This window comes from Pieris napi, chromosome 10 (assembly GCF_905475465.1).
Source record: "Pieris napi chromosome 10, ilPieNapi1.2, whole genome shotgun sequence".
Classification (NCBI taxonomy): Eukaryota; Metazoa; Arthropoda; class Insecta; order Lepidoptera; family Pieridae; genus Pieris; species Pieris napi.
Window position 1 is genome coordinate 5,224,782 of NC_062243.1, and position 11,996 is coordinate 5,236,777.

Sequence of the window (11,996 nt, forward strand, 5' to 3'; positions counted from 1 at the left end):
TTTAGCTTCGTTAACGATAAAGAATAGAGTTCTTGACCTATTTTCTATTGAAAGGTGAAATGTCAAGAAATCATTCTCCACAAACGTGTATTTTCTCAAGTAAAATAATTTCTAATCATAATTCTCATTTAATTATTTTAACACTGCGTAGCGCGCTAATTTATTGTTTTAAAATATACCTTGCAGCGAACAAATAATTTAGCTAATTTTTGAAATTCGAAAATGTTCTGTTCTAATTTTGAAAATTGGCGTCACAAGTCAAATTGAACGTGATGGCCCAAATTCGTGTTATAGAGAAGAAACCCCATGTTAGTTTTCCCTATTTAAAGTACCCGTCCTTAAGAGATTCTGGATTAAAGGATCCAGTGCTTGAGGGAAGGCTTTAGACGAACGGGACTGAAGGATTGTGGCGAATTCACGACTTTACGACTTTACAAGTTTTATAAAGAAACATCCCCGGGGAGAGGAGTGGCTTGACTTAACTTAGGCTAGCTAAAAGCTTTCGTACTTTAAACACAAAACTGTTCTGTATATATAAGGCACACAGACAGAATAAAGCAAAAAATATAATAAGTGTCAGAAACGACCAAACTTCATATTTTAAAAATATCGCTCTATTCAATACTTTATTTTCCTACCTCTTACCTAGTCTTATACTCTCAACTATAAATTGTAATTTCATTGAACCATTCAGAAAGTTGATATAACCGAAGCCTTTGAGTTGCACCATTTAAATCAGCCCACGGAAAAGCTCCTTGCGAAATACTTAAAAGCGTTGATACTTCAATAAATTCCCTATTCACCTTCAACGACTATGGTTTCTATAGAACGGGTATTCTTCGAATAACTAAAAATACCAAGGAAGTTCCTAAAACTAGTGAGGGAATCGCTGACGGGTTGTTTTTAGTTCTACTATGCAGTTCTACTTTAGCGAGTTGGGCGAGCAATTGCTTGTCGGTATTGTGGTACTTGGTCGCCGCTTTAAGTTTAGCAATACCGCCATAACTTTATCCATCGAGGAACAAATTGGAGAATGTACTTGTTCGACATGAGTATGTGGTCGTATTCGGAAAGGAATTATTATATGTCAACTTAATTATTATATGTATACTTATTAAATTTGTAATGAAAAACATTAAAAGTCCGTTACAAATTGAATAAGTTTACCCAATTGTAAAACAAAATCGGTTGTCTGTAAAGTCGGTTTACTGACGATAGTTAACGTGACAACGTCATAAAAAAATATTGATGGGATGGTTGCATTTAAAAAAAAAAAAAATATTTATATGTTTGATAGGTATTTTGTATGGATATGGAGGAGGTAAATGAAAATCACAATTTTTTTTTTTTTTTTTTTTTAAAGACAATTCACACCAATTGACCTAGTCCCATGCTAAGCTGGTGAAGCTTGTGTTATCGGTACTAGGCAACGGATATACATACATATTATAGATAGATAGACATATAAATATTTAAACACCCAAGACCTAAGCACAACACCAAATGCTCATCACATCGATGTTCGTCTCAGCCGGGGATCGAACCCGGGACCAATGGATTCGCAGTCAGGGGTACTAACCACTAGACCAATGAGTCGTCAATTGAATTGATCAAGTTACATTTATTTGTACGCATAAATACAATTATGTCAATTTTAAATGGAACGCCTCAGAGCGAGGTAACGCCGCATGAGTCATGTTTTTTCGTGCGTGCAGCCGGCTCCATCGAATTATAAGACGTTGTCACGTCAAAAATTATGTTGGTATTCTTTTCCCTAATATTCCATTATCATAGTCAAAATTATTCCATTGAAAGATGTTTATTACAAATACCAATCGATTAATCTATAAGTAGGATATCAGAAGGCATCTAGTATCACTAATGGTAAAAAAATATCATTGAATAGGTATTTTAATTAACCGTGGAATATGTTTATTTCCAGTGATTTCCGAGTATTCCACGTTCTTTCACATCATCTGTACACAAGTACTCTAATGGATGCAGAGATAAGCACTCTCGAACCGATCTTAATCTATAATCCAAGAGAGGATAAACCACTCCACGCCAGAATTGGATTTATTACGCAATACATATTTTTCCCATTCTTTTTTTTAATCAGCTTTTCTAAGGGGTAATTTTCTTTTAAAGGATGGTTATAGCTTCTGAACTGGATTTTATCCTCAAGCGAATTTGAGAAACGATAACAAAAATGGTTATAAATAATACATACTTCAGACAAACTTTTGTATGATTGTCTAATGTCTATATCTAAAATTAATTTATGTGTAAAAATTTTTGAACTTCAAAAAACCAAAAATGTAATGGGCTTATAATTGGCAAGAAATTTCTGTTTTTAGTTTGTTCAATTTGACTACAATACATTTTATTACAGTCAAACCAAGCTAATAAAAATATTGATTTAAAGGAAACAATTTTTTAGCGGATTGAAGTTATGTATTATTAGAAATTTACAATTATTTTACATAATTTTAAATTTAATCGACGTTTCGCGTGCTTTACAGCGTGCGTGGTCACAGTGACTGAAGACAAAAAGTATCACAGCTGTAGAAAAAGTTGTATTATCTGTATTTATTTCCCCGGAGTTGGTATCGACTAAAAGATGAGGGAGGGTTTATCCGGTAAAAAATTGTTTCCTTTAAATGTGTAAAAGTTATGTCAATAAAAGACAAATATGATATTGAATACTTACTATATTTTTTTAAATAAATTTATTGAGTTTAGTCAGTAATCGGATCGTTTAATCTCTGTAATTTTATCAAGACAAATATATTTGGTTTTGTTATTCCTATATATGAGAGTAAATTTCACGTGGTATAAATCTTATTTTAAGACTAAAGTAACAACTGTCGCAAAAGTTGTAACGTAAAAGGGTAGTAAAAACTCTTTGTCATGTTATGGCACGAAATACGTGGTTAAGACCTGCGAAGTCCTCTCCGTAGCTACTTCACTCTCATAATGCCATTATTCCTTTATTATCGTAAAGGGGGTTGTTACATAAATTTCGTTTAATAGTTGGGTATAAGGTTTAAAGTACGAGTGTACGTAATAATTAATTAACAGCATAGGTTTAAAAAAATTTAGTTACCAAAACTAGAGCCATATTTTTTATTTGAAATTTTCATAATTTGATCATAAAATTAATATGCAAAATATAATGGAAAACTTAGTAGAATACACTTTACGTGGGGAAAGTATTATAAATAGGCATTATTTAAAAAAAGTATATATTTATAATAAAAAATAAGAATAATTTCTTCTTTGTTATTTTCTATATTGAGAGTTTAAAGTCACGTCATTATAGATTCATGTTATCAATGTCGCACAAAATATAGTTATACAAAATTTAAAAAGGTTCAGCTTTTAAGTTTGACAACGGAACCTATAATACCACACTAACAATCAATATATATATATATTCTTATAAATAAAAATAATAATTTATTTCCAACACACAAATATACATTATTTCCAATTAAAATTATATTAAAATTATATTTAAAATAATTGGATTAATCTTATAGATTGTATTACGTTTCTGAATTCCAACTAAATTATTATTAAATACCCACACATGCTTGTTGTATGTATTACCTAAAGAATAAATTTCGTGCATCAGTAAAATTTTCAGTAATGAATCCAAACAATCCATTTCAGGTTTCTGAGCGTGTTCCTTCGCCAAGGATTCTTCAAAACGCATTATCGTTGGCATAACGCCATAGGCTTTAAGCTACCGTTAGTTATGTGGCTTACGAGTGGTACCCCCTTCCTCATGTAATCTATACGTGGCTGTGGATCAATTGTACTGGTATGTTTTACACCACAGCTGATAATGCTGCCCATCACCACCCAGATGCTATTAGGGACGGCGATCAACCAAGGTAATAATCACATACACACAAGCCAAAATCTCCCTAGATTCATTATGTAGTCGTACCGTCTAGGTAGATCTTAATTCAATTGAAAAAGTTATATAATAAAAGGTTAACCTCCCTGGCCACTTGCCACCTGTTCCATAAGAAATACATAAAGCATTTTTACGGTACGTTTAAGAAAAATCTGTCATCTTACTACAAAATCGAACATTTATTTAGGCTATACAAAGAATGTACAAAAGTTGTACTAATAAGTAGAATTAAAAGTCGGTGGGTTGATTGCGTTTTAATAAATATTAGTATTACCTAAAGATTGCTATTTCATCTTAAAAAACAGCATAATAACACTATGACACAGCCAAATTATGTTTCCAAATGCATTTATAATAAAGACGTAGTAAACATTAAAAGCTATTGCCAAAGAACTATAATCCAATTTAGGATGTTTATAGACTTTGCTCACAGTATTCTTCCACTACTTTTACCCGACAAGTAGGAGATCCTTACATAAGAAGTTACCAGGTTGAAGTGACTATTTAATTTTTGCATTACAACCTCTTCAAGTACAATAGATAGTACGTTAATATCGAAATGATAGGATTACTATTGTGTTACTAGTTGATTCTAGGTTGGATATACCTTTTTAAATTTATTTCAGTATTATATTAACTGTTGTGCTGTACCTTGAGGTCGTAGGTTCGAACCCCAGCGCGCATATAAACTTCTCTATCTATGTCCACATTTCACACTGGCTCGTATGGAATAGGAAAACATCAGGAGGATACCGGCATTCCTACAAAGTCGCTGGCCTATGTCAGACAAAGTAGGATGTTCGTCTACTAGCTATTATATAAAAAGACACGGGGTCTAAGACCAAGGGTTGTATCGCCAATGTCTTTTTTATATTAACCCTAAATATGTAACCTAATTGTATGTACCTACGGAGATGAAATTACAAAAACTAAATTGATTAATAAGTCCTTGTAAGCATAATAGATAACTTAATAATAATTATACTATAGGAGCGATGTCCTAATATTAATTCCATAAAAGTGTAGCGGGCTGGAAAAAAGTAACAAATAATATAAAATATAATTCCACTTGAACTTCAGAGATAAAAACACATTTTAGCATTTATAGCAAACTCAATATTACGATTAAATTGGCTGTAATATTGAAACGGAACGTATTTTTCAGCAATGAAAAGCCAGACTGGGGTGAGCATCAAGTAGAAACCTTATTGGACCGCAAGGACGTTAATGGCAGCACATTTGCTGTGGCCACACTTTTCGAAGACCACGCATTACTTCACATGTTCCCAACACTCGATCACGCCGTTTTAAAATACCTTCACCCGAGTTTTATGGACCATTCCGTAAAATTTCAGGCGAATTACAGAGAATCTACACAGTTCAAGATAACCATTGGACAGTTTAAAGAAATAATGCGAACGGAACTTAAAACACGGGGTGATGGACTGAACATTTTTGCTAAAGAATTTTTCGCTCTTTTGAAAACCAATAAACTTTTTAGCATGTTATCATTATTTTAATTGGTTTATAAACAAAGATCATTGAAGTGAAACTTCTTTATCGGGGTTGGAAAAAAATTTAGTGTAATGTTTTTTCGTTACGCGTCACATTTTTCCGTTACGCGCCATCTTTTGAAGTGAAACTTCTCTATCGACGTATGGGAGAAATTTTGTAGCAGGTTACGCGCCATGTTGCTTTTTGAAGTCAAACTTCTTTATCGGCGTTGGAAAAAAATTTACACACATTTGTCACATTTTTCGGTTACACGCCATCTTTTTCTTGTCCCTACCACGGTTGATCCGAAGAGATTCGAAGCCATTAGTAACAAAAATATATAATAACGATAACAATGATGTTAATACTAATAATTCTATTACAATTAATGAAATTCTGTAACAATCTTAGTACTAGATACATAGTAGTACAGTAATAAGTTAAAATGAAATAATTGTATTTGTATTCATGTCTATGATAATAAAAGCCTTTTGTTAAACTTTATCTAATTTAACTTTATTTAACCAATTTCTGTAAAGTTGCATATAGTAGATCATTTTTCGAAAAATAAGGTCATAAAGAAGTTTTACTTCTTACGCACACATTTTTTTTAGTTTATTATTAATTTAGATTAAATATGAAATATTTCTCAATTAAACTAAATTAGATGTAAACTCCTTGTTATGTGGCTCAAATTATCTTCAGATCATGGCAATTTGTTTCCCGTAAATTGCCTATTCATCCCCGCATGAAACGAACATAAAGAGTGAAATATTAACGCACTCCGACTCTTTACATAAATAACGAAAACCATAACGGTTATATTAAACTTGATAATGGGTGTCACGTTTAATAAAATCCATAGGCTTAGAATGTTTGTTGAGAGCAATTTTAATAACCAATATGTATGAGTAGGGAATTTCTTGATAATATGTATGAGGTCTGTATTTTGTCGGATCTAAAATATCGGTTCAAAACACGGCAAAGTTAGAACGCTAGCAATTAGTTTATGCTACAATTAGAATCTGTTTAAGGCGTAGATAGAGTATAGAACTAGATGAGCTTCTAAAATAACAATAATAACTAAAGAGAGAAGGCATTAACGTGAAAAACTTAAGTGCGAGCGAAACAGAGTATCTGTTTCTCTGTCTCTATTTGCGAATCGAGTTTTATTTGTTTCTCACCGAGCCGTTGGTGGTAAACAAGTTTTCACCGCTTACTGATAAATCGGTGAAACCCAAGTCAAACCCGTATTTTAAGACTTTATCCTTGTAAGATGTGTATTTAAAGTGTCAGTCATGGTGAATTGTTGCATAATTTGCTGTAAAAGCTATAGTGAACGTAAAGAACCAAACTTAACCTTTCATCGGTAAGTAGCTTATTTTGTGACGACTCAGTAACTTTGTTCAAGAATTATTCATTCGAATGTGTATTTTGGTCAATAATAAGCAATCTTCACTGAATTAAAACTGTAAATATGACATATGTCGATCATTCGCTATCTCACACGCTGTACGCTAATGCCTGCTCTATACCATAGTCCGTCTACGGTTTAAGGCAATTTTATATTCAGAACAATGGCGCGACTGTCAACTGTCATTGACATTTAACTCATTTATGAACAACGTCAAAGTCAAATCAGTTTAAAACCGTTAACATAATTTGACAGACTGACGAATTAGTATAGGTTTCTGTACTCAGCCGGATATTTGTAAATAAGAGTGATATTATATGAATAGAAAAATATCGTTAGAACAAATAAAGCTTTTCGATTATGTAAAACCCCTTAGTAAGGTGTTAGGTATAAGCGTTCACACAATAAATGCCGGCCTCTTTGTTCTTTAAGTACGGGATTTCACTCGCACGCCCCTGCCTTTGTTTATTTACCGATTCTGTTCGGAAATTACCAAAGGACATTTTATATTATAGAAGATTGAAAAATTAAATGTATCAGTTGAAAAAATAAAAATTAACTGCAGCTTTTGAGGAATTAATCATGAAAATATGAGAAAAAAGAAATATTTGAGGCTATAGTATGACGTTGTGGTAAGCCGTTTATGCTGAACTGTGGCCGACTAGTGTCAGGACAGAGTGTTACTAGAGGCGATAAGGGCAAAGACGGTCTTACATATGCAGCGTGTTAAGTGTTTAGACGCTCGTGGCACATTCAATGAACTTACGATACTTATGAAATGGTGGCTTTTCTATTTAGACTAGAGAGGTCTAGGCTTGCACACGGGCGCTACAAAAAAGAAACATTAAGAAAATTCCTAGAAAGAGGAGAACACTATTTTTTTAATGTAATGGGAGGCAAACGGGCAGGAGGCTCAACTCATACGTGAAACCGCCGCCCATGAACATACTACCAGAAGGCTCGCAAGTGCGTTGCTGGCCTTTCAAGATTACATTATTCTCATATAGAGTTGTGTGCCTCCTGATTGGATCCCGCTTTCCACACATCAACATCTCCTGTTTGTACCTAAATGTGACCTAACTACTAATTACGGATCAGAATGGTCAATAATATAGTTGGGTAATTTAGCAAACAAGAACTAAGTTATCTTAGGTACACAATAATTAATTATTCTGAACTAATTAAATATTCATTTGTCTGCGAAGTTGCAGGTATGAGCAGTGACCCAACACGAAATGACCAAACTTTGAATTAACTTTGATGATAGCTTTTAGATTTAATATTTTTTAAATGTTAAAATTATCTTAAAAAGATCTGTTAAATTGAAAATGTTTCCTTAAATTTTATTTGAATTTCTCTAACCTTTATTGATCCTAGTTTTTTCTATCGAGCCGTTTCTTTTCAATGAAATTCTCGTTATTACAACTAGGTCACATATGTTATAATACTTATTCCATGAAGTCCATGGCCCATGGGTCAAGGTAAGTAGTTCATTGGTCTTCTGTATCAACCTAAATCAATTGTTATTTCACCAGGTTCGAACCCAGGACGGTTGTTTTACCATGTGTGTTACCCACTTCAAGTCTAAAATATATTGAATTAATAACAAACTCCGTTTATAGATTACTTTTATTTTAAATATACAGTACCTACTCACAATTTTCTTTAAAAACATAGTTTTTGTATCAAATAATATATATTATGCTATTATATATAAACACAGTAGTAAATTGAAAAACTTGTGTGAACCCACAAATTACATCTTTGTTAAACTTTACAATATTTGAATTTGCATTCACCCAAGTTTTCTTTACCCGTGAGACCGAAAACTTGTTAAGCATATCGGCGTAACTTGAAAATTCAATACAAGTCAATAGGAATAAATCGTGTCGTACGTGTTCAATTACAAGCTAGATGTAAGGAATACCTTCTTTGGGTCTTTGTGTACACGTGCCGAAAAGGTGTTTTCGTGATCTCGTAAAATTCTAGTACTCGTTGCTATGCGATGGATTCTATTCTGTTTTCAAATTAAAGCCTCGTACATTACATATATATATATCTAAGTAATATTATTAAGGATTTTTTCATCATTTTGAAATATCATTCCATTACATATTATATATATATATTATATAAATATATAAGGATTCGATTAATCTCAAAATAATGATAGGGACAGTCACGGGCCACTATCTCCTTAATAAACATCTCTTTGTCCTAGGTGTGACGGAAAGTCTCTTGTGCAGAGGCTGTTTTAGCGCAGAGGAATCAGTCATCCACGTAGTCCTGGAATGCGTGGCTGTGGCTGCGCAATGAACAGAAATCCTCGCAACCGTGAGGTCTCTTCGTGAAGCCTGCGAAGTGCCCAGGAAACTTCTGAGCTTCTAGAAGGACTTTGGGCACACGATGGCTGGCCATGCGTCATACTCGTGACCGGGTGCTACTTGTGGTGACTGGTCGTACTTTAATTCGTGTATGCGTTGATGTTAGTTATTTTTACTATGTATTTGCGTATTGTTCCCACGAGAATGTAAGTGCGTGCCCCTATTTCACCATTCCTCCTTCTAATAGAGAACAAATCTTTGTTTTTAATTTATTTTATTATTATGATGTGGAACATGGTGTTATGGTTACAGCTCCTTACAAACGTTGCGTAAAACAAAAAACTTGGCGATTAAAAAGAGTGGCGGAGAGTTTATTGCCAGTTCTTCTCTTCCGTTTTACGCCCTTGATTTTGAGAACTGGCAGTAAATGTAAAATTAGAAGCATTTAATGTATATTTCTTTTTTGACGTTCATAAGTGTACATTGAGTTACCTATATCAATAAATGATTTTTGACTTTGACAACGATCGGATAAGCGTCTAAGCGCGGAAACTGAGTCCACACTACATACACATACATACATAAGGAATCTGCATCCTATACTCAGCATGAATAATATGTAAAATCTTTAATATTGCTAGAGTCGGAACAAAACAAATTTGAATCAAAAACTTGGAATGCGTGAGTTGTTGGACGAAAAACGTCGTTTGATTGTTGTGTTGTAAACGACAAGCAATCTAGAAAATTCTACGGGGATATTTTTAGACATTGGAGTTATCATATATGACTATCGAACACTACAGTTAAAACGTAAATGTTTAATCAAAACCCGTTGCTGGCGTGACATTTCAGAATTCCTTCTACATACAAAACAATTCAAAATATAGCACTTAATCTAATATATAAAATTCTCGTGTCGCGGTGTTTGTGGTTAAACTCCTCCGAAACGGCTTGACCGATTCTCATGAAATTTTGTGTGCATATTGAGTATAACTGAGAATCGGACAACATTTATTTTTCCTCCCTCTAAATGTTAAGGGTACCTACCCCTAAATATTTTTTTTATATTTTTAGATATTTTTTTTCTGTTTTTATTTTTTTAAGACATTAAAAAATACATACAACCCCTTCTTTTCACCCCTCTACGATCAACCCCTATTTTTTATTATAAATGATAAACATGGCAAAACGACGTTTGCCGGATCATCTAGTAATATGTAAAATTTATGCTCACAGCGCTGTGAATTTTTGAAGCAAAATAAGTACAGTGACATTGAAAAATTTGAGGCCTGTAAAAAGTTTAACATTTTAGATATTCCACGAAATATTTCAGTAAGTCGTGGGTCTGAAATTTTACGACACTTTGTCGTTACTAAAAACCTTTTTCCTTTTAGAGGCGAGACAGTTATTATTTATGTAAAACTTGGGGATAAATGCTTTAATATCCGCTAGAAATCGTTTGTATAAATTAATAATTTAGTAACTTTGATGAAACTGTCTTTATAGTTTAACTAAGCAGTGGTTTTTCAATATTATGTGTTAGTACCTACTGCATTTCAGAAGTCGGCAACGCACACGCGAGCCTTCTGACATTCTCATGAGCGGCTGATCATTTAAGGTAAAACTTCTGCCCGTTCAACCCCTTATGCTCTATAATAAAATATTGGTTGGTGTGGGGGTCTTTCCTGGGAGATACGACCTCCAGTTGTTTTAAGAGAGAGTATACTCCTCCCTCAAAGGCCGGCAACGCACCCACTAAAAGTGTCCATGGGCTGCCATGACTGCCCATTTTGGGCGTCCCGTGTTAGCCCCCTGTCCTATATAAAAAAATATATTAAGTATATTTATATAACTGTAGTGTGTATAAACACAATACCTCTTGTATATAATGTTTTTGCGTCACTCAAAATTCGATACTAAATACGATTTATTTTATTGTAATTATTGATGATGCTGAAGCTGACTCAAGTGCCGTGTAATATTTAAACAACAGACTATCTAAACGAAAAATTGTTAAAAGATACGTTATGTTAAGTTTTTATATCGGTTCGATTATCTTTGCTAAAATTTTAGTTTTACATGAAGGGATTATGTACTTATACAATCTAGTGCCAGGCGAACATGCCAGGGTAAATTTCCAGCACTGTACGCAATAATCCCTTGCACATAAATTACTTGCTGCCAACAACATGTGTTTGTTCTGCATAGAGCTCCAAGTATATACAACTGTAGATATTTTGCAACTATGACCAAACGAACCGAACCCAAAAGACTAATCTGCGTTTCGTTAATTATTGCTTAAGGTTTAAGGGAAAACTGTAACTGTCAAATTTTGAAGAATTTTTCTCCTTGAAAAAACATAATTATTTGATAAGCTTAAAATTTCCTTCGCAAGCATATTCGAACGAATTCACCTAATTACATGGCGATCCCCGTAAAAGTGATAAAATGCTCAATTTCCATCGTTTTCGCTCGCTTCGCGGTATCTTATAATTCTAAACAATTTGCCTACGCGAGAGTTTGGGAATTGCTCTCGTTCAAAGTAAGTACCCGACCGAACTTATCTCGGCATCACGGTAATTTCATCTCAGGAAAATTGACTATTTACCTTCACATACGTTCCACGAGGCGAAACGTTCTTATTACCCTTTTAACCCTTTGTAATTAAAACTTTATTCGATATTTATTTGTTCTATTTTTCACTGAAAATTAATACTTATCTCTTAGTAATATAACAATAATTGTTTGTTGTTAATAAAGCTGTTTCATATTTAAGCCTTATTAAAGGAGTATTAAGAATATCAATAGCGCTATATCACCTGCATCATAAGCACAGCCC

At 33.4% G+C, this 11,996-nt stretch overlaps 1 pseudogene; it reads left to right on the top strand.

The window, feature by feature from the left end:
• The first annotated feature begins 272 nt into the window (after nt 1–272).
• Nucleotides 273–10,401, top strand: LOC125053092 (annotated as a pseudogene).
• Nucleotides 10,402–11,996: the final 1,595 nt, after the last annotated feature.